A 25021-nucleotide genomic window follows, 5' to 3' on the forward strand; every position below is an offset into this window, starting at 1 on the left:
CACCTGTCTGGCAGCAGAAAATCTGCTTGTGCGGTGAATCATTATATTCACAGAACGAGAGGGTCACGAATAGGCTCTGGTAACCACGACACCGGTATGATTTCCCCCTATTCAAATGATACAGTTTACATTAAGAGCTGCAAGTAGAAAGCAGATTTAGTTTGTTTTTATGAGATATAATGATTTAAATAATGAAATGTCCTATTTCCTGTATTTTCTTTCTCACCTCCTTTGTCCAAATATTAACATTTTATAAATTAGCCAATGCTTCGGGAAGAACATCTAAATAAAATGAAATGGGAGAGAGGATATATTCCAGTTGTTCATATTATGCAAGTCATTGACAAGTGTTCACTTTTGCTGGTGTATTGAAAAGTCTGACACTATGCCACCGTGCTCATATAACCAGTGTGTCTACAGAGAAAACAAGATGTTTTCTCCCAAGTTCATGCTTAATTGTTGTTGTTATCTAAATCCTACTAGCATGCAATCAGTGTTCATAAGCCACATACTTTTGTTTCAGTTTGAACACACATTGCCTCCTATAAACAGGTTCAATAAAGCACAATGAATAATACAGTCTTCATCAAATTATGAAGAGTACTCACACTGATTACTCACTCCTTCTACACCAGCTGCATCTGCATCTTTATAAAAACTCTAATAAGATCAATACAATACTAGAACACGTCTGATACCCTTCAGTGTGTAAGAAGTTATATTTCATGAATGCAGAGTCAGAATTACCAGTAGTATTGAAACTACTGATGTTCAACCTTGCACTCAGAAAGGAAAACCAGTGTAATACTGATAGAAATGAAATAGCAAGGAGTGCAAATTATGCGGTAGAGTCTGTGCAGGTGCAAGATTCCACTAAAGCAAACAATAGAGATCGATGAAGGCTTTAGATACCTCTGTAAAATTACTATCTAGTGAACTTTCACAGGAGAAGCAGCAAAGAGAAAATACACTTGAGGGAAATAAAAAAAAAATTAAAAAGTTGGATTTGCGTTTAAATCCCGACGGAGGAAAAAAAAAACCCAAAACAACAAACCACCACACAGAAGGAGAGAGACTGATCATATTTCTTTAAAAATATACTCAATTTCTAATATAACACCAGATACTTCATTTTCTGTTTTAGTTCAAGAACACAAACCCATGCTGTCTCCAACAAGGACAAGCCTCAACTCCTAAAACATAATATGATATTTCTCCCTGTTTTCTTGGGTTATTTCTTGGGCTCATCCTTGTGGTTTTTAAAAATTGCGTATAGTTTCTGCTGAGCCTCCAGCCTGTTATAGTTAATTTCAGGCGACATACATTAATGGAAACAGTAGTAAGGATTCAAGACTGCAAAGTCATTCATTCATACAGATTCCTGCTTTGAGACAGTATCTTTAACCACCAAGTCCCTCCACACTTGCAGCTTTGTTTGGCAGACGAGAACATAAAAAGGCAGAATAGCGGCACTTCTGTATCTTTAGTATCATTGCCCTCCTTTTCCTACAGGTTCAGCTGAATTTAGTACCCAACCTGTTGACTGACGAATGCTCACCTAAGTTCCGATATATCACATCAGTTACATTTTAAAACATTTAAGGGAACTAAAGACATGGAAAACAAAGCTGTGGATTTGTTAATGTATATTAATAACATACTCTTATGTTACCAGACAAAAGAGATCAAAGTTTAAAAGAGAGGGGAAAAAACATTAAAAATTTAAATAAGAAAACTTTTTCAAGCCACAAATCGTTAACACGTGTAGACTTGAAAGTTATACCTTCATTTACACTTTCAACACAATATTTGCCAGCTAGTTCTTCCTTCATTTTTTGAATATGACCCAAGTTCAGAGCTGTCTGTTTTCCTAGTTAACTGTCTCACCAACACCTACAGCAGAATTCAACTGGCAGGCACGTGCAGCAGAAAAAAATTTTTTTTTTTTTAATCAACTACTATCAAATGTAGATGTGTGAACGCTGAAGTTGTACACACAATCAGCTTAGCATGTATGTTCTATAGCTGTAGCAAATATATTACAATGGAAAATTAAACATTGAAAGCAGTATTATCTAGATACAAAAGTCTAGGGGGAAAAAAACAACATTGTAAACCTAAACCAAATTCTTAATGTAAGACCATGTTCTCTTCTTTGATATTTGAATTAAAATGATAGCAGAAAAAAAGTTAAGGGTTAATATTGATTTACTACCTCTTAGTCCTACTATAAGAAATGGAAACAAATCCAGTACCACTAGTGCAAAATTTTAGCTTTCTGACCTATGCCAAATGCTTCTTTTGCGGGATTTAGGGGCACTTCATCTAGAGAATAACGTGCGTCCAGGAGTCCCTTCCTCTCCAAAGCACTGGTATGGTTCTGCCTTCCAGTTTCTTTTTAGTTTTTCCACTCTCCAGATATTGAACTGAGTCCTCTATTGAAGTATCATTTCAATAAAGACCAAGTAGCACATTTACATACTTTTCTTATTATTGTACAAAGGATCAAGACAAAGTTTGTTTGTGACCACATTTGTTACCTGTAATATCTCATCCAGCCATTTTCCTCCCAAACAGAAACATCTCTTCTACCTTAATCATCACACATGCACCCTTAAGACCTTTATTTACACAGAAAGATAATACAGAAGATTCTCTCAAAGTAATTGCTGTTGATCAGTAACACATTCTAAAATCCAAGCAGCATTTTAAATGCCTTCAGGTGCTGAAGCTAGGGCAGGCATTGTCACTGTGCAAGCCGGGCCGATGTCTCCCCGGCAGCATCCCTGCCTTGCAGCGGCACCTTTCGGGAAGGCTGAGGCCTACAGCTCCCAGCTCCCCCAGGCTGCCGAGGGACCCAGCCGGGCAGGGCAGGTAGTGCCCCAACACCTGCTCAGTTCCCCCCTCCCCCCCCCCCCTTAGTCTAACTACTTCTCACCACCAACTCTGCCAGATTAGAGACTGGCTAAAGAATTATTAAGAATTCATGTGCTGAAAGAGTTTACTGTGAGAACCTCATGGAATACAAAGTTCTTTGCTAGTAAGTACTCTATGCCCCGAATACGTTATTAACTGGGTTTTCTTCCCCTTTGCAAGACAACAGCCTCATTTTTTCTTTTGCATTTTCTAATAAAAGCCATGATTTTTTTTTTCACACTTTCAGAAAGCCTAACTAGCCTCAGCACTTCCAAGGATTTTATTAAAATCAGTATTAGAATTAAGTTTATATTTCAAAATGGCAGAACACCAGCAAACTAAACTACTACAATTCTTTCTTAGTTTTAAGTCTATCTTAAATGAACACTTTCTACTTCTGCAGCCTCACATTTTCAAGTCCAATCAGTAGCGTTTCACACCAAGATAAGAAAAGAAAAAGAAATCAGTGAGGCTGAAGTATACATCTGTGTTACCAGATTCTGCAAATTAAAGAAGGTTAGAGTTCAAATGAATGACAGTTTATTAAAAATGCCCTGAAGCATTCTTAATTCCAGATTGGATTCGGCTCAGCACAACTCGTGCTGATATAATACTGTTCCAGTTTGTGGGAATGAGGAGGGGGAGGGACAATTGCATGTTTTCTCAGTTCAAGTATAACATATTTCTGCAGGATGACAAAGAGCTGGCAACTTTCCAGCAATCAAGGTTAATATCATTAATATTACTATCTTTAAAGGCACTTCATTTTAGCAACAATATTGGTGATAAATACAAGAGGTTTGGATTTCCCTAACTGACTTTTTCAAGTATCAATAGCTACACAAAAACTGCATACCTACTTCAATTTAAAACCTCATCTTGTGTTAGTAAACACAAATCATTTATGAATTTTATATAGCAAAATAAAATAAATAAATCCTACTACTTATAGATTCTTCACTTTTCTTTAATACAAGAATACTAACCATTTAAAAAAAGGTTTAACAAACTATTACTTTCATCCAGTAGGGGTTTATGTGAGCTGCAGTTTTATAAGTCAGTCGGTGTAAAAATCCACCCAGCTGTTTTCAAGGAGACGCTTTTTTTTTTTTTTGGCCAAGTTACACACTATATAAGTTTGTTATGTCCAGTTCTGTGAAGATTAATTTAATAACAACTATATTTTGGGCTCTTTCCCTATGATTAAACACAAGATTGCAAAACAGAAAAGACTATATTCCTTGAAGTTTCTCTTTGTGGCTTTCCTACAAATTTGTTCTGTCACTGGACTAAAAGGACACAGATAACACACACACACAGAGATGAGGGAAACAGATAAAAACCTGCATTTGAACACACATATATCCACTTACCAGCTCTTCTGACTCACAGGCTGGAGACTTCAGCTTCTTACAGTAATGGATTGCCTATGCTTTGCATAGTGAAGGATCAGTGCCAGGCATCCCAGGATCCCGTACCAGCGGCTGCTGGCCACGCAGAGACCCACTCTATCTCATGATTCATTCAATTACACACCTACAGGAGGTCCAACACAAGTCATGTGGACCTCCTGCTGTTAAAATTGCCAACACTGCCCTGCAATATGGTTTGTAAATACCTTGTTTCTTTCTCTTTCTAATGGGAATTTCGCCAGTGTACAACTGCCTGAACAGTTTCATTACAAAGGTGTTTTTCACAAAAGCAAACAGACATAAAGTGTCATACTGAGCTTTGCAAGACAGAAATAAACTCTTTGTCACCCTCCCCTCCACTCTCTTCCCATCCCATTTGTCATCCATAGCCAAATTCCTCACCTCTGACTTCTTCCATCACAGCTTTTAAACCCAGGAAACAGGTCTAACAAAACCAGTATAGTTATGAAGGCTGATGTTCCTCAACCTTTCCAAATGAAGAAATTAGATACATGTTGTCTCCACAATTTTGGATATTGACAGAGAAGAAAAAAGTAACCATACTCTAGAATGTGTATAAGCTTTAAAATAAACATCATAAGTGAAGGATTTGACAGAAAATTAAGCAGAACGTTTATAAAATTCAGGGTAATAGTTCATTTTCAAGTTGGTGGGGTTTTTTGGTTTTTCGGGGGTTTTTTTGGTGGTTTTTTTTTGTTTTGTTTTGTTTTTTTAAATCATAATAGACTAGGCAAGTAGGGCCCAATGATATCAACCAGCAATGCAGTGGTAGTATAACACAAATTACCAGAAGCACTGAAACAGCAAGCCTCATGAAATGGCTTGCCGTCTCCATAGGAACACAACAGCACAATTATCAAATGGGATGCCATGCTGCAGAATTTGAATTCGGAAACATTACTGAGATTACTTTATTACATTAAGTAGGATTTAAAATATTTTTAATTCTTTTGCTAAGTACTATGTTAATAATACATGAGGTTTAGTTTTATTCAGATAAAGAAGAGAGTATGGATATAGCACATATTTCCCATCTACGCTTGTAGGGACCACAGTCCGGGAAAGAAGGTACTTTAGTTTCCTTACTATTTCCTTGCTGGCTGTCCCATGGTGGCTACCAGTCATGTTAAATTATATTAGCATGGTGTTATGATAGAGACATATGTCCATCTCTACATAAAAATATTCTAGAATTTAGCAGATTCCCATAGATTAAAAGAAACACATATCCTAAGCAGAAGGATTAAGAATGTGGATTCATTATCTGGTCTTCCAATTAATGTAGTCATTTCACCTATAATCAAAAACTGTAATTAAATAAATTTGGAAAATATTGGTAATAATCAGTTAAATAGAATAATAATCAGTTTTAAAAGCCAAACCAAAACAACAACAAAAATGTTTTTTTATATTTTTTTTTCCCAATTAAATAAAACAAAAATGATGCTATAAAGAATGTTAACCTCTGTGGTTAACCCTCTCTAGGGTCATGTTTCTAGACAGATGAAAACAAAAACTATTCTCAAGTGCAAACGCAAATGATGCTTCCACTGCGGTCCCAGGAATACTGACATCTATTTAAACACTTCATCTTGTGAAACACAACTGGTCTCCAGTTATAATATTCTCAATTAGTTTCAACTAGAAAACACTGTATGACAACCCAGTGTCAAAACATGGATGTGACCTCCCGCAAAACTGAAAAGGATGGGCAAAATGGCAGAACACTCATTGCAGATGCAGCTGGAATGTTTTACCCCAAATAAAAGCTCCTTCACTAGCAGCAAAATACAGTTATATGATGGAGTAATTAATATCACATTCTGATTTTGCAATGCTATATAAATTAGGAAAAAAAAAACCCAAACACCTTAGACCATGTCAATAAAGATAGAGCATTCACAGTGTTGCAAGAATCAGTCAACAAATGTTCTTTGTCCAAGGTAAACTTCACACTGACAAGGCCTGACTCACTGTCGGCCTCATTCAACTCTGGAAGTCATCCAGACGTGCACTGTAACAGAAACAAGACCAAGCACCTGAACAATTGTGCAATTCCACTTTTTACCAAAAAAGTAGCATCTTTTTCTTTTTTTTTTTCCCATTTAGTTTGAAAATGAATTATTTCACTGACATTAGTTTTTTTTCTCCTTTTCCACTGAGCTTCATTTGAGCAAGTCTGTGATTGTTTTAAACGGCTGCTGGCCTCAGTTCTGCTCTAACTTACACTTGTCTGATACTGTGCAAACCTAATTACAAAAGTAGCATTAAAAGTGTTTTATAGACGTGCAAATTAAAGCAGATTTAGATATAATATATTGATAAATTACAGAGCTCAACCTAATGTTTTCAGAAATATATAAAAAAATATGTAATTGAATTAGTTACTGAACATATGCTGATTTCAGCAGGACACTCGATTGCCCTACAGGATATTGTATCTAGAAGACAATGCTTATAGACTGAAAACAATTCCACTGTCTGATTTCAGTGTTGAGTCTTTTTAGATAAACCATGCAAGTCAAGCAGAGCAACTCTTTAGCTGGTGTTAAAGTACAGCGCTGTCAGACTGGCCTCTCTGGTTAATGTCAATAGCACGGCGTATAAAAGGTGACTAAAGTGTGTACAAATGTTGATCTTTGGAGAAGGCATGCCTAGAATCATACACACATCTACTATTTCATCCACCAGGTCAACTTCAGGGAGAGAGGGCAAACTGGGAGTTTTCTTGCCAAAAGTTGATTCTTAGCACACTTGTTCGGTTACACTGCACAAAGCTACTTCCCCACTGCTTTTAATCCATAATCGCAATATATTATTAAAGTTAGAAATGGTTCTTCCTTTGAATATTTCCAAAGGCAGAAGAGATTCACATGGTATGTGTAAAGTCTTACTGCAAACAGGTAGTTTATGTATACAAGAGTTTCTCCACACACTACAATGTGCTTGTGTATTGTGAAATAGCAAGTAAAGTGAAAAACGTTATTGCATGAAAATATTTGAATAGTTTTACATGAGAAATCTCAGAAAATATAGTTTCCTATCTAGTTTTGACACAAGCTAACCAATATTAATATGCAGCAAGATAAATAGATTCACGCAACTGTTAACAAGGTATAGGTTATACTATATACTATATATACTATACCTGCAAAGAAATTTGATACCCTCTTTAGTACTTTGACTTTTTTACATAGTGTTCATGTGAGTACTGAATGCCCAAGGAAGCTGTATCTGTGCTTTTAATGCAGATAATCTTTCCCTGTTTATTTAATTCTATGGCATTTTTAATATAAAATTATTTATGCAATATTTTATTGGCTTGGGACACCTACAAAAGTCACAGTGGCACGGACATGCTACATGCTTAAAAACTAAAATTAATTCCTATTGTATATAATGCAATATCAACTATATAAATAACCTTAAGAAAAGTCATGGCATGTCCGTACATTTAAGAGCCAAGTTTTGGCTCCGGCACACCCCTTGGCAGATCACTCTTACCAAGAAAAACTTTAATACTTGGTATAGCAATCGGTAGTTACATCCCTACTCAAATTTATGCAGAGCCAGGGGTGAAGTACAGGAGAACATGTGGAGCAGGACTACAGACAGTCGACTAAGTTAATTGTTTCAGACATGGTACGAACATGAGCAACACAAGTTTACCAATATGTGCTCTGTCATAGGTCAAATAAGCTGCACTTAAGCCCTAAAAATAACGGTCATATTTTGTGTCATTTCTGGTACTTTTCTGGGGAAAAAGGGTTCCTTAGAAGGAAATCTTTCTCACAAAAATAATAATTAAAAACTGCTTTGGAGGGTCACTTCAGGAGGAGACCAGTCAATAGGAACAGAACTGAAGTGCTTATGAGTCTGCCCAGGAAAGGACAGCCCATAGGACAGTCAGGGGAGGCCTGCGGGGGACAACAAAATGTCTGACAACTGGACTCCATTACTAACACATGATAAGCTAGGAATGATCACATGATGGAGTAAAAATATCGACCCAGAATTTGTCAGCAGGAATTCCTCCATGAAGGCAGTTTACAATCAGCATGTCAAATTTTCAGAGCACTAAATAGAAACCTTGCTCAAATAGTAGCTCCCTGTTCATGAGACTATCCCCACACCTACTACACAGTAATAAGCTTACTGGATAAATCCGTCACAGATCACAGTGCCTCCCCTCAATCAACACGCTAGAGAGAAATTCCCTGTGGAAGGAAGAAGCAGTGCTGGAGGAGCAGGATGCCAAACTGAACAACAGTCTCAGGAAATACTGCTTGTGCAAAAAGGGAGCCAGATGTGAGGGCGGTTGCACAGCCTGTTGCCTCCGAGAGCAGGGCTGCCGGCACTTCGCAGAAGCCCCCAGATGCCTCTGCACTGCTGCAGGCACACTAGCTCAGGAAGAAACTATGCAGCAACTAAACAGATCCTTACACATAATTGCACAGACAGCAGGCAATGCTGCAGAGCAAAGTTGCAAAGATACAGAATGTGCAGAATTATACACAGAGGGTATGCAGAAAAGAAACTCTGTAGGAATGGCTTGTATGATTACAGAGATAGGAGAAGAAAACCAGGTGGAGGAGAGAACACTGACAGGGGCAGGAAGACAGCCCAAGAATTTTGCAGTTTCCTTCTGAAAAAAATGCAAAAAAATTTTCCTCAATCACTATCCGAAGGAAGGAAGAGGAAGTAAAGAGACTTTATAACAATGGTTTTATTCCAGGTTAGCTCCTGAAAAAATCATCTCCATCCCTTTGTGAAATACAGCAGCAGTTAACGATGAATAAAAACATTATTGGGAAAAAAAATGCTGAATTACAGAACTTGCTCTTTTCCAAGCAACAAAACCACATCGTCTGACTAACACTGAACCGAAACAAGGTTTAGTGAGGATGCCCAGATGAAGCAAAAGAGCTGTCACTTAAACTATTGCATCACCTACAACAAAAACAAAGACTTCAGTTCTGTCACATCAGTTTGTGAGAGTTTGGCCCAAGTATAAAAATGCAAATACTGTAACTCAAAGTTCCAGCACCTAGACTTTTTGTTTGTCTCCCCTCATGCATCTGGCAATGCATTTCTACCGAGTGATAGATTTTGTTTCGCTAGACTGAAAAAGGGGAGGTGGAGAAGATCATAATACTTACACCCCTATTTGCCTTATCACTATACTATTCCAGAGTACTTATGCTATCCCAACATCTACCGGGTACAAGAAAATAATAGAAAAAGGCAGCAGAAAATGGTGCTTCACTCTGCGTTCCGTGAATTCAGTTGCTTCTTCCCTCTCGTAACTGTCCACAAGTGCTCCCCCGCTACAGTGCTCTGCAATTCAATTTTCTATGTCCATGCTACTCCCTTTTGGCCTCTGATGGAATAAATATCATAGAGCTGCCTCTTTAGCAAGCCCCCAGAATTTGCTAAACCAACTCTCCCTCTTCCACTTCATCTTCCCAACCTGCTGGTCTAGGTCATATTGGAACATTTCTCAATGTTGTTCTTGGGAGTACTCCAGGTCCAAATTCTGCTCAGTAGTCACTAAACTAAATGTCTTTGCCTTTTTATCTTCTCAGCCCAAAGATGTGACAGTTGCAATATTCTAACAGATCTTCCCTACAGAAGTTAATTGATTTCCCAACTATTACCAAGTAGTTACTGCTCAGCCTTTTTGTGGGTTATATGCTCAACAACTAGGGTAAGGCAGCTTTTCTCATTTAGTGATTACAACAGGTTTTGCCATCTGCTAGAATAAATATCAAAGAACAGCAGCTGTCAACATTTAGGTAGAGCTTTCATGCATCCTAAATTGCACTTCACATTACATTACAACAGGAATCCTCATGAAAGGCAGCCTCAGTAGATGCAGGAATTCTATTTACAGGTAGTATGAAGGAAGTTTCTGTATAAAGTAATAATCAGGTTATAATAAGAAAACTAAGAGAAATCATACTACAAAGCCTTTGCCTGAACTGGGCAACCATAATAATTGCTCTGTGGAATTTACCGACGATTTTGCTATTGTAACTGCTCTTGTATGAACATTATTTAGATACTAAAGCAATGGACACTCATATAAAAGCCTAAGTTTTATGCAGCTGTAAATACTTTTTTAGGCAAAATACATTAGGCAAAGTTTGATGAGAACAATAATATTTCTCACCAGATGAAAAAAGGAAAAGCAGTAACAGAATCTTTAATTAACATAAGCTGCCTTTTATTCCTCAGCTAAAAGTTTGTTTTCCTTCTTAGTCTCTCAAGCCTCTTCCCACATGAAGCAAAATGCAGGAGAATATAAACAGAAGACATGCAGATCTACAAGTTGATATTATTCACTTTATTTTGAGGCAAAAAATATGGGCATTAAGAAGACAAGCTAAGTGACAGGACTTGCAAAACTTACAGCTGGGAGGCTTAAACTGGCCTTGATGAGAACTGTATTTTGGATCTGCTTGACCTTTCATGTAAACTAACACCCTTGCCACTGTTCATATTCCGTGTAACAGTTCTCGTCAGGACATATCTTTTACTACTCTTAAGTCCCTGTCATCCAAAGACAGGTTTGGTTTTAGAGGACAGAGATGACTATATCCACATCAAGTTGTACATCTGAAGTATTTTTTAAGATCTAGAGTCCCTGTTCAAGGAACACAGAATCCCACATGTGAGGATACATTAAAATTACATTAGAGTGCGTTTACAAACGTACATATTTACACAGCATGTTATAAATTAATGCTTGCTTTCTTCCTCAACTTTGTACAGGCTTTGTCCCCCAGACAAACTTTACTATGGAAGTCTCTGCTATATCCAGCAGTTAAGTCCTTTAAAGAATAAAACTTCTATTTTATTTGTGCAGGTGAAACTTATGAAACAAACAAAAAAATTCTTAGCTTTATAATGTATTAAATAAGCAGTTATGTACTATGAATTAAGTAGGCAGTTTTTTAAGGCAGAACTGCATTTCCAACCATTTCAAGGTGCTTGATACAGAAACATGACTCTCTAATGCTTAGGTTACATATATACTGTTTCAGGTGGGCTATTCAGTCTCTCAAATTAGCTCCAGTACATGATACAGTAAATGAAATTTATTGAGCATCTGATCTGTATTATGAGAAAAATCCTCAACATTGTACTGATGTGTCTTAAGAGAGCTTACCTCCAAAATGTTCAGCAAAGAAAAACTTATTCTTTCATCCACAGCCTAACGAAAATAGTAACACCAACAATATAACTGTGTGCTCACATCATACGATGACATAGTTAGAAAACTGCCTACAATGGCTGATATTATGACTCCTGTGTTAAACACACAGGACTCTAAGAAGCAGGTTATATAGTTATTTAATTATTTTATTCTTCGTGTTTCCAGTCAGATGCAAATATTTTTTGAAATGTTTGGGAATGAAGATAGTCTAAATATAATATACTTCTAGGGGAAATAACATTTGCTCCATTTAGACCTCAGGCACTGCTGATGGCAGAATGAGATTGGAATGTGCAGATAATTATCTCTGAGGCTAGTCAACAGCTAGAAGTCCTTCATAATATCACCTTTAAGATCAAGCCAAGACATTCCAGGCTGAATCAAGGTTTATTTATTAAAGGATTTAGCACTTTTAGATCCAATATTGCCTGGAAGACCACCAATTTCCATTCCCAAATATCTAATTTCTCCAGTTTCTTGGTGCATACATAAGACCTTGAAAGTCACTTCAGTGAGCACACACATATGCACATAGGTGACATATAAATTTCTTCCCCTAAGATGAATTCCACAGGAAACACCTCTACAAAGCAAAATCTCCACATAGACTGTAGGAGATTTCAATAATTCTCCTTCATTTAGGCAACACAGCTTAGACAATTGCAGGCACTTTTTATTGAACGTTGGATTTTTCTTGATCTTGACTGGTATAAGGGATACTGAGAAGAACAGTGTTTCAAGGGTAGTAAAAAAATAAAATGAAATGAAATAACATATCATTGGTATACAAAATCATCATATCTGTCCATTTTCCTTGGGCTAACAACGACAAAAGACACAAAAATTAGACAACAGTGGTAAGCAAATACATACAAGATGTGCTTTGAATATTTTCTTATCTACGAAGAGAGCTGGGCACTTAAAAGTTAAGGGTTTGCTTTTTTTCCTTTTAAGAAACACTGTTTACAATGAGTAAATAAAATTATTATTAAAAATTAGAGCTCAACAATTCTCTTGTAAGTTGGCTTTTTCAGTGTGGGGTCCTTTTTGTGCTGGTGCCACTTATCTAAAATCTACTGTTCATGACAAGATCAAAAGTAATGGCTTATAATACAATATCTGTTCAGTAACTTCATGTGATAGTATAATATTAAAGAGGCTTTCTATAAATGAACAAAAAAGAAATATAGCCTTTCTACATATAATGGATTTGGTCAACAAAAAACCTAAATACTCACAGTATGATCCTGGATATCCAAACGTCCCTGCTGTACATGTCTTCCTGTCTGACAGTGACTCCTCACGATACAAACTCAGAGTCACCCCGACAAATTTAGCATCATAGAAGTTGTTTGAATAACTGGTATCCTACTGTATTGCATTATGAATATAGTTTAATCTGAGGTGTATCTCATGGTACTTCATGTAATGCTATACAACATTCCACCTCAAGAGGAGAGAAAATTAGCCATTACAAAAGAATAACCCTCATTGCTATAAATGCACAGTAATATATGATAATAAAAATAACAACAACTATTAACTTAGTATGCTGTTGTAATACTACAAAAGCACCACGTATTTCATATTCAAAAAACCCCAAAGTACTGGCAAAGAATGTTGAAAGAAGCTTTGGTTTGTTTTTGTTTGTTTGTTTAAAAAAAAAAAAAAAGAGAAAAGAGCATCTACTTTTCAACAGTATCGGTAGTATGTCTCTCCTTTACCTTAGTTAAGTGGAGTTAGTAGTTAAGCAGAGGTAGTAGTTAAGCTGCCAAGAAGAGGCCCAGAAGATAAAAGATTTCCCAAACCAAATAACATAAGCTTCCTGGACACAGGAAAGAAGATTCAAGCTCCTTATCTTAAAGGACAGCAACCTTCCTCCCTGTCCCCCACCTTCTCCAAATAGGGTTTCAAAGAGAAAAAAGAAAAGCCAATTATATCCTCTTTCAGGAGGATATATTCTGCTCCCATGTACTGCCCTTGGCTTCAGCAGGGTAGCAGTATAGTTAATACAGATAGCAATCTACTATTATTTTTACTCAGAGTTGCATTTATAAACTAAAACCATTTTAATATTCCCAGCAGAGGCTTATGGTTAAAAGCACACATGGTCCCAAATACACTGTAATATCTAAAATGAGAGTGTTGAAAAAACAAAGAACTGAACCAAAGCTAAGAGCATTGCTGTCTTTACCAGAGAAGTCAACTCAGAAATAAACACAACTGTTCATGAGAAAGATATTAGAAGCAGTAAATTTTCTAGTGATGAGTGTTTTTAGGTGTATAATTTATGTGTGCAAACACTCACTGGTGGTATGACCAGAAACACCGATATCATGGAATGGAAAGGAGAAAAAAATAGGCGAAAGTAGAAGATGTGGATATATGCTCTACTAGGCTGATAAATAAAACTAGCAAACTTATATGAAAGACTAGATTGTGACATATTTTCACAAAAGCAAAAACAAAAACAAACGCTGTTGACTCAGGAACGAACGTTGGCAGGAAGCTGCCATTAGGTCTTCTGTAGTTTACACTATATTTTTTTCTTCCAGACACTGCCAGTGGGAGGTTTTATAGGATAATGATATACTGAGAAACTTACGACAAGCATGTCCAAACAAAGTAAAACATATTTTTCACAAAACAGTAAACTCTGATAGCTTTAAATCCATGGAGCCAGAGGTAGCCTGAAGACTAATTATAGCAGAATTGTTAACTTGTAAAACCTGTTTAAGGTATTAAAGTATTCTTGACTTTTTTCCAGAAAATATTGTTATAGCAGGAAGTCACTTCTAAAAAAAGAGTGAAATAGGAAAGGCGTTATTCATACAAAAATGCTGAATAGTAATATGTTTAACAGCTTGATGACAGCAAAAATAGACAAATATCGTAACTGGCATCAATTAAAAAAATGTATCTGGCATAGTACACAGAATTTTAAAGGACTGAGTAGGCGTAAAACTGGAATAGTTTTTTATTCCTAGGAGCTGTCTTTTCTAAGTCATACTTAAGAGTTTGTTAGCAAAATAGTACATGAGAGTATACCTAAGTTTGAGTATATTTAAATGTGTTGTGTAAATGAAGATCATGACAGTCACCCGTGCAGTCACTTCTGTAACTTTTATTGTACAACCACGACTAATTCCTGAAGTACCAAAACCCTCTAACAATACAGAAAACCCTTTTTACATACTAAAACAATTTTATCTGAGCCTGCACAGAATAAAAAGATTGCTGAAGAACCAAAAATATGTCAAAAATAATATGGGTATGAAAGATAAAATTTTAAATTATTGGCAACAGAAATTTTTCTAATCCTTTTCTTTCTGTTAAAACACAATCTTGACCCAAGAAAAATTTCTCATCCGAGTTAGACAAAAACGCCAAATCAGTATCTTATGATTCTCCTGACACTTTCAGATAGAGAAGATGAAGTATGCAACATTTCTCTGGTTATACAATTCAGTCCCAAATCTACGCCATAGTCTGAATACTAACCACCACCTGAGCATTGGCATGTGACATAAAGTGCTGAGTACGCACATTATGATGATTTTCCTCCTTTCCTCCTAATATAAGGAAGTAATAATTCTTTAATTCTTTAATTCTAATAATCCCTAAGAGGGGATTCAATAGGGCTTAGGAACCAAGATGTGGCTTTCCCAATAGAGACACAATTGAATTCTCAGCAGTGTCTTGGGAGGACAAAGATAACCTCCTAGCATCTTCACACAGCACACCTACTCACAATTAGGAATTTAATTGTTCATCTTCTTCCATGATCCCATCTAAGGAAATAAGAAGCAGGTTCAGCCTTACCCAGACAGAACAGATCCACTCTGTCTTCCATCTGGTGCATATTTGCTCTCAGAAATAAAAAGGCTAACAAGCAGCTAGGATATGGGACAGACTAATACACTAAATATGAGAGCTGTAAGAGTGTACCAGGATCAGAGATTATTTGAGCAATTTAACTATATTTTTCAGCTACTCCTTTCACATGTAGTCCTAACTGTACTGATGGCATAACACTTGCATTCCATGTGTATCATTCAGAGTTTAGTCCGTAAATTCTCTGAAGTCATTTTTCTGTTGTTACTGAAGCACTTCTTTAAATACATATTGACTAATCTATGGTTTCATACATCAAGTAGACTATTTTTCATATACAGACTTAAATCTGGCTTTAAAAACTGTACGATGAATTGTAAAAACAGTTTAAAGTTATGATTGGCTGATAAAGTGAAACTCTACTCCATTTCACTTAGATTAGTGTGCAGCTGCAAGATATAAATTCTGTGTGAGAAACAGTACATTTTTTAATGCTCTTTGAATTATCATGTTTTTGCAAAATGAAAGACAACTGGTTTCATATGCAGGTAAGAAATATTGGCATAAGGAATGTTATTTGATTTTAACTGAGTCATGTTGCCAGAATGCATGAAACAGCTGCATGAGCCGAGTATCTGCCTGAGGCTACAACTATATTTCCCTCATCCTTTACCACCTGTCTGTGCTAAAGTTACTGGATGCTGGTAGATATCAAACCCCACTGGGATCTTTAACAATAATAATTACAAAATGCCTTCTCTACTATACTATTGACTTTAATGTCCAAGCATTTTGTACTAGATGAGACAGCATTATCCCTTTCATTTACAAACTTTTAAAATAATGTCATAAATAAACTTACGTACAAACAAAATGACTAAAGCTATACTGAAAGAGGCTTAACGCTATTAAGCTTACTCTCTTTGACACATCTGTACATTTATTAAATGATTATGCCAAGACCACCAAAAGGCTGATGCTCTTCTACATCACTCTTTACCTAAGGGTAGCACTGATGAAATAGCTAGTACAATTAGCACTAAAGGGGGGAAGGAAACATCTTGGTGTTAGCAGCGGGGGGAACAACAGGTAACAGAATACTAGGATATTTTATTGTTAGCTAGTTATAGTGAATTTTGCCCTAGGAATAAAAATGGCTGTTAAAATGTCAGTGCTGTTGAAAACAAAAGTGGTTTTGAGAACCCTTGGGAAACGGTTGTGATACCAAAAAACTAGGGAATGACAAATATAATTTTGATCTTAACAGAAAAAAGGAAGATTGGAGAATTATAGGTAAGTCAGTTTTGATTCTGAGACTTACTGGAACAAGTAATCTGCTTCAGACTGTTTGTAAACACCTAGAAGAATCAATGGACTTCCCAAGAAGTTATATCAAACGAATCAAATTTTTTTCACATGACAGAGTAATTGGCTTTCTTCAAGGACAAGAGTAGTAATCATATTTGGTATCATATCTCAAGATATTCACATAAGCAAGCTGAAGAAAAATATGATCCAAATGAAAGTAACGCCAAACGAGTTGGGAAACTGTAGTGAGCCACCAACAATTCACCGTTAAACTAGAAGGATGTTTAAAAAAATTGGATTTTGCAGGGCCATATGATATTCAGTTCTTTTATTAATAACCCCAAATACTAAGACTACAAATTTGCAGAAGGCATTAGTATGGAAAAACAAAAACGTAACTTTAAGACATCTTGCCAAACCCGAGAACTGAACTGGAAAAAAAATTATGATATGTGATAGGGAGAAAAGCAAGGTCATACACTTCAGCAGAATTAATCAACTCCACAAATCCAGGAAGAGAAATAACTGATTAAGAAGTTGTCTTTTTCTACTAAAGAAAAGGAACAAGACACTAAGGTGACAAGTCAACAGTGTCATGTTGTTGCAAAAAACACACTATGGAAAGCTGTATATACAGTAGTAATCCTTCTGTTTTCTTTGGCGCTGGCAAGATCTCAACAGGAGAACTGGATCCAATTTTATCCACTCAAATATGTGAACAAACTGGAGAGACTACAAAGAAAAGCAACAAGGACAATAAGAAGACTAGAAAACAAACTCCATGGTAAAATTGAAAGAATTAGGGTCTATCAACTTCAAGAACAGAAACTAAGGAACATAATATGCATTTTCAGATACAGGCCGTCACAAAGAAGGAGGAAAAAAAAAAAAAATCAGTTCACTATGTTCAGTGTGGATAAGACAAGAAATAACTGCCTGAAATTACAGAAAAAGAGACTGAGTTAAGATATTAGAGAAATGTTTTAATACCTGTGGACAATGAATTATGAACAAGGTTATTACAAAGGTCACTAAGAACAAGCTAGACAAACTTCTCTCAAAAATAACAGTGCTATAATTGATAGCCACTTAGTACTATGGATGCACTAGAAGATACTGTCACATCCTTTCCAGCCCTGTTTGTTTATGATATTTTAATTTAAAATACATGTAAAACCTGTTTATCTTATTTTCTAGCACAAAATATACAAAAGAATTGCTAGACAAAACATTCCAGACCTGCCAAAAATCATTTGAAAAGAACCTTCTCTCCCAGTTAAGACAGACAAACAGAACTATCTGCTGTGAGAAAAGGCAGACTTTCTCTAGCAGGACTTTTCAGCTTGGAAAATGCACCATTGAAAAAGAAGCGAGAGACCATAAATGCTATAGAGAAGGTGAACTAGGAACTATTGTTCACTGCTTCTCACAGCTGAAGAATATGGGCACCTAAGGACATTACTAGGCAATGGGCTTAAAAAACACCTAAAAAGGAAAAACTCTTAATATGACCTGTTAAATTGCACAGCTCGAGGATGTGGGGTAATTCTCAGCCCCAAAATGAGTGCCAAAAAGTTTTAAACACTTCATTGATTATAAGTTATACGGCGTCTAAACATGACAATATATATGCTATTTCCAGCTTAAAAAACACTCTGCCTATTCTCATTTTTTCATGCCCTAATTCTTGTATTATTCTACTTCAAGTTTTTTTTTCTGCTGACCAGGACAAAAAAGTCATATAGATGTATCTCTTATCTGATCCAGTGTGTCAGTTCTTATACTGCAAAGATTAACACGTTTGAGTTGCATGAAAGAAGGAAAGGAACAATGTCAAGGCTGGTGCTTCCTTCTTTGAAAACGCTGCTGCCACCAACTCATTGTCAATTCACCAGGAAGGCATCATTATTATAACAACACCCACAGAGGGTAGCTGTGACGCAGAATTACAGAACTAGTTCCCAGCCTGCAGGGACCAATCACAAAAACTGCAGACATGTAATTAAAGCTGCTGCTGTACATAGCTCAGAGTCTAATATTCATTATGGGGAAATATCTAAAAACCAGTCAGGTATGTCACATAGGTTACACTAATTCAGCCTTGGAACATTAGTAATGTAATGTATAACCTTACATGGAACCAGATTTAAAAAAAAAAAAAAAAAAAAAAAAACAAACGCCACACAACAAAAAACCCCACACCTCAAAGTGAAACATGCTTACAGAAATGCAGAAAGATTCATATCTGGAAGAAAATTCTCATTCATTCTTTTGCATAGAGGGAAGAAATCAATCTTGGTGAGACCACTACGGTTCTTAATCAGCTAAGGATTCCAAAACAGAAAAAGAAACGTAAGTGAAATTCCTCTATGTTTCTACTTAACATCAAGAAAGTCTATCAAAGAGTTAACAATAGTAACTAGAATAAAAGTACTAAACCCACTTCTCTGTTTCATGAAAATGAAATAAATATTTAGAAAAGGACAAAATATATTATAAATTGAAAAGGACTACACAAGTATGGAGAGTAAAATGGTTAGTACTGAACACCAAAAGGCACAACAGGAGCCGGACATTTGTGATCTCCCCACTAAACTAAAGAATGACGTCTCCTACCCTTCAGGAAAACTTTACTTCTCAGTGGCCAACTTTGTCTATAAATTGTTTATAGAAATGTGTATTAGTTGCTTAAATACAGCTGTGTGTAGATAGATAAGAACTGACAGATATTCTTGGTCCTCTGGTATACAGTGTGGATAGAAGTGCCCTACTGTAAATCACCATGTGTTACACTAATGCATGCACATTTTTCCTTAACAAGACTGGAATTTAAAATGTATATATACACCATATAATTACATTCATAATCACTTAGTGAAGTGTAACAATCACACGAAAAATCACAGGAAACCATTTGTCTCCAAAGACACTGCACCACAGTTCAGATGGCTCATGAAACAAAGTCATTTGAGCTGCCATTTTGGATTCTTTCCTCGGAAAGTAAGACACCAGCTGGCTGGATGATAGGCCTTGATGTCCAGAATTTATTCTGGGCTTTTACAAGCAATCAGTGACTTACATCATGAAGTTGTTTTCACGTTCAGGATATGCTGTTGTAGCATGGGGGTGGGAGGGAAACAGAGAAAATCATACAAATTATTCTCCAAGTACAACAGTTTAAGGCTTTTGTTCAGATTTAGAAGTAAAAAAAATAAATTAAAACCTCTATAAAAAATAAATGTCTTTCACAGACTCTTAGAAAGATCCAAGCATAATATTTTTAGCTTTTTCCTGCCGTCCCAGATATTCTAAAACATTCTCGTACATATTTCTATAGTGTTTTAGAAAGTACAGAACTAACTGGTGGTATGCAAAAGGATGTAAACCAGGGGTCTCAAACTTATTATATTAATCATCTAGTACCTAAGTCCTAAGTAACTGAGCAATTGACTCTATATACCTGTGCAGCAGTTAAAGTACATCCTCCTTACTTAAATATTATTCATGCATTGAACGACTCAAAAGTTCTGAGCCATGGCAGTACCATGTGCATCCATCTGACTTTTGCAGCCCAAGAACATCATTCGCTATGTATTCCAGTTCCTTTTCACATTTTCAGCTTTTGCCTGATAATTTCACTGCCTTCAACCAGTATCAGTTTTATGGCCGCAAAAAGAAATGGTTCATCTTTTCAGTCTTGGGGGTCATTCTGGGAACCACTGTTCCCCTAAATGTCATTAAAACATTAACTCCACCTTTCTTAAAGACTACAAAAAAAATTCTCAACAATTCCATCTGTGCAGATTCCACCCAAATGTTGTATTAAAGCCTACCATTCCTTCTAGAGTTGTCAGTTAACTGCTGCTTGTTTTGTCACCAGATGATTTTTCCTGTAAACATGTTTTCTAGGTATTAGAAAATATTAATTCATTATTATTTCTGTTCTGTGTAATTGAAGGGCCAATGAAATCACTGGGATGTCCTTTCATTTTAATGGGATTATTTTAATGGAATCAGACTTAGCTCAAGTTTAAATTCAAGTTGCTAAGAGAAGGAGATGCTTAGTTCTTCAGTTATACAAGTTTCCTTGTTTGAGTTGGGTTTTTTTACTGTCTTTATATAAATACTTGTCAAGACTTACACCTGCTTATCTTTTTTATCCTAAGCCACATTTTGGCTGTATGCAAAACGAGTTTCCAGACTGCGACTCTTGAGCCACATGTCTAGCAGATAGGTCAAAGTTCCCATGATAGGGTTTCATTACACAACTGATAACAGTGCTTTGCAGTAGGGATACAGCTGGGTAATCAGAATCCCTGGCTGGGAAGGAAAAGAACCAGCTAAAATTATGAGATTGATTTATATGCCAGCTCCGTCGCTCAAGCAGATTCACCCACAGACCCCCCCAGAGATAGAGTCATTTCCTATTTGGTAAACAATCCCAAGAGCCCATCTTCCACCTCCCTACTTTTGATTTGCCAAGGTTTAAATCCTGTGGCTCCCATCCATAAAATTTTTGGTCCACAGGCTGTAAGATTAAGGAATCCAGTCAGCTCTGGTATACGGTCTCACCCACCCTATAGACAAACGTGTAACTTTACCTCCTTTCTAACATAATATTGTACCTTTAACTAATAAGTACAATGAAAAAAAGGACAGCTTACACCCAACGTTCTTCATTCCCATCTCAACCGATGAGATCGGTTCATAATGTATGAAGTGTAAATCTTGATTCTGGACGTCATTCCTGATTCTTCTATTCAGCTGCTAACTTTCTTAGCCAAGTACACTGCACAGAATTAAGCCCACTATCAAAAGCTACAGATTTGTATTGGTGCCCTAACTACTGCGTTCACAAAAAGAAATAGACATTTTCATTGTTTACAGTAGGTATTTCTGCCAGTTAAAAAATAACTGATTTTAAAAGCCTGTATGTTGGTAGCCTGATGTTTCATATAAACCCTGTGTTTTTCTAGTATTCCACATCTCTTCAGAAACTTTTATCCCAGCTCCCCCAAGACTACAGTATTAAGTGTCTGACTCTTCTTTCCCATATAGTTTTCAGTGAGTCCCCTCACTGATAAAATGTCTATTTACTGTCAGAAATGTTAGTGTAAGTGCAGAAGCCTTTCACATGTTTATGAATCTACATAAAGACTTCACATGTAGAACCTTCTCTCTGCTGCCTGTCCCTGGAGAAGAGGATGCTGAGAAGGACATAAAATGAGGGTAGAATATAAATTTTTTCCACATATTCTTCAGCATCAGGGTGACATGTCTAGAAGAAAAACCTTGACATCTTCACGGAAAGAAATAGTTACACATTCCACATGTAACAAGCATTACCCAGCCATATGCCTACTGCTTACAAATTCCACACAGATCTTTTGCTGAAAAAAACTGATCTTCACTTAGAAAATCTAACAGAGAGACATCAAAGGAAACATACTTCCAGCTTTTTTTATTCTTAATTGTAGCAGAAACCTACTGGGACCTGCCCCCCGCCCCTGAAAGAAAAAAAAAGAGGGGGAGCAAGTGTACGCTAACCTACAGAGAGAGTTCAACCACAGAGATGCACGTAGCATGAAAGAGTGTCTCTCCCACATCTATTTCAGCTATTGACTTACCATGGGAAGGGGACACAATAACAGAGCTGCATTCCAATGCACTCAGGATATACAGTCCTTGCTTTCAAAACAAGTAGCAAAAGAGAAATGAGGTTGGTTATGCAGCATTCAGAGCAACAAAATCTATGTTTCTTCCCCCTCCCCTCAATTTCTGACTTAAACTTTCCAAGGAGCTTTGTTTTCTAGTTCCTCCCCTAGTACCCACAGGTTCCTACTGCTATAGCTTACCGTGGTCACTGCTTTTCCACTTTCTTTTTAACTAATTTCGATTTCGGGGGTAAGATTAGAAGAATTTTGTCATGTGAAAGTAAGTGAAGAAAAGGGTACTAAGTTATTCAAGTCTACAAGGCCAACATAAAAAAATAAAACTATCATGAAACTGCATATATAGTTGCAATACTGTCAGGACTGCAACTATTCTTTCCAGATAACATCTTCATGATACATACAATAAAATGCTGGAAAACAAAGTCTTCAAACTGAACCTTAAACTCATCTCTTTTGAGCTGTAATATTTGCCTAAAGTTACATGTGAAGTTTTCAGAACTCTATAATTCAAAAATTGGCCAAACTTCTGCAAACTTCACCCCCCCCATTTGTTTTGGTTTTTTTTTGCAAATGACAACCTGAGTGTAACCAGGAAAATTTTTAGGCCAAAGGAAAGCTTAAAGCATGATCAGTTTTGTAACCTTATAAATGGGGCCACAAACATAACTCCTTAATAATGTGAAGAATAATATGTTTTTGATTTGACCATACAATTGTCAGAAAAAAATAATGGGAGAGGAATTTGATAGTCTTAGCTTCACGAATCCCATATGGTATGTTTATCATTCACCATATGTATAGTGTCTGATGTGCATACAAAGACTATGGATTTGAGACGCTTTCTCAGACCAGCAGCTTGAACGTATCGTATCCCACAGTTTCATGAGATCCAAACGAGATGCAGAACATGCACCATTACTGTACAGGCATGGCTGTCTCCATGGAAAGTGGTATTTACATTACCAGAATTTAAGAGATACTTATTAACAAGTGGTAGAAAGAAGCCGAACTATAGCCCTTTCTAAAACTGTTCAGTGCTTTGGATGTCTTAATTACGTCATTTCATATTCTGAAACACACAAGGAAGGCCAAGTATCTAACATTATCACTTCCACCAAAGAGACAAAAGTATTTCCAAAATGGACATGAAGACACCTCATCATTTCAGATGGTATCTACAACCTTTTTGTTCAAATTCTGCTGTAATACAAACATGAGAGACAAAACCTTTGAGCTCTCATTTTTCGTCTCCTTACGCACATACAGTAAGGAGACTTCTACTGGATATAGAGACTCCTATCCATTAAGATTCTGAAATAGAAAAGCAGGTCTGGAAAAAAGTGTAAAGAATCAAAGAAAGGGGAAAACCATTATGATAATTAGACTTGTGTGAAACTTGGCTGTTATGGTATGTACGGTTCATCCAAACCTTTTCTTTGGCTTTGGTTCATATCCCAAACGTTGCTTTGACTTCTGGGCTTAAAGGAAGCCAAAAACTCCAAGTGAAACATTGCCAAATCCAACATATTTTTGCAGGTTTAGGGTCAAAACCATGCAAACCCACAGAGTTCCTCCTACCATCATAAATCAGCCTGCGTTTGCCAAAATGTTCTTTTCTGTTCTGCATAAGCTTTTTCACTACACTCTTCCCTGTAACATTTAAGCTTTTTGCCATCACTACCGCATTTAGTAACACAGTTACATAGCTTCATGTCTTAATAATGGTTTTCCTATTCTATGACACTTGTCTTTTTTTTTTTAAATGACTCATGGATACTGTGTTTAAGTACTATCCAGTTTCCTGTGAGTTTGAAAAGGAAGGCACAATCAAAGAAACAATCCTTGGTCTTGGAGTAGATGATGCTGAATTTCATTAAACTATTCACTCTCTTTTCCAGGCCTTTTAAAAACACACCGTACAGTCACAACACAGATTCTTATGGGACTTCTAAAAAATATCATGACTTGAACTCATGAGGAATGACTTAATTTTAGGAAAGACACTTTGCCTCTTCACCAATGCACTACGTTTAACCATGTGCACGCTAATTCTACTTTTTTTAAAACAACTTCTCTTGATTTGTCCAATACAGATGTCAGATATAGAGGTAGGTTTCCAAAACTTACCTGGAACCCTTTTTAGAAACAGATGTCACATTAGCCACCTTCCAGTCCTCTGGTAAAAAGGAAAATTTATACAAGTTATGCACTAGAGTTATAAATTCACATATTTCACCTCTAATTTCCAAGAAGTTTAAAATGAAAACTACTTGGTTCTGACAGCGATTTGGCCTAACCACAAGCTCACTTTGCTTTGAACAAGAGGTTGAACTTGATGGTCCCTTTGAGGTCCCTTTCAACCTGAATTATCCTCTGATCCACTGATCCTATGATGATGGCATCACTAATTTTGGTAACTGTTGTGTAATCTCTTCTACTGTAGCCTCACTCTGAGATAAATCTTCCACTACTTTGCCCATGAAAAGGAGTTCCAGAAGCAGAAACTACCCAAGCTCCTCTTCTGTGAGCACAGGAGAAAAATTTCTTTCATTTTCTTGACCTCATGACCTTATTTTCTGAAAGCACTCTTTATGTGTCTTGATTATCTTTGGCTCCATAGATTCTTTGGCAGGCTT

At 36.5% G+C, this 25021-nt stretch overlaps 1 protein-coding gene across 4 annotated transcripts in view; it reads right to left on the minus strand.

Annotated features, from left to right (window-relative positions):
• Positions 1 to 25021, minus strand: part of ERC2 (ELKS/RAB6-interacting/CAST family member 2) — a 531140-nt gene that overhangs the window by 235477 nt on the left and 270642 nt on the right. The window lies entirely within an intron of this gene.

Source organism: Nipponia nippon, unplaced genomic scaffold (assembly GCF_047370975.1).
Source record: "Nipponia nippon isolate SJK-2023a ecotype South Korea unplaced genomic scaffold, ASM4737097v1 scaffold_9, whole genome shotgun sequence".
NCBI classification, from domain to species: Eukaryota; Metazoa; Chordata; class Aves; order Pelecaniformes; family Threskiornithidae; genus Nipponia; species Nipponia nippon.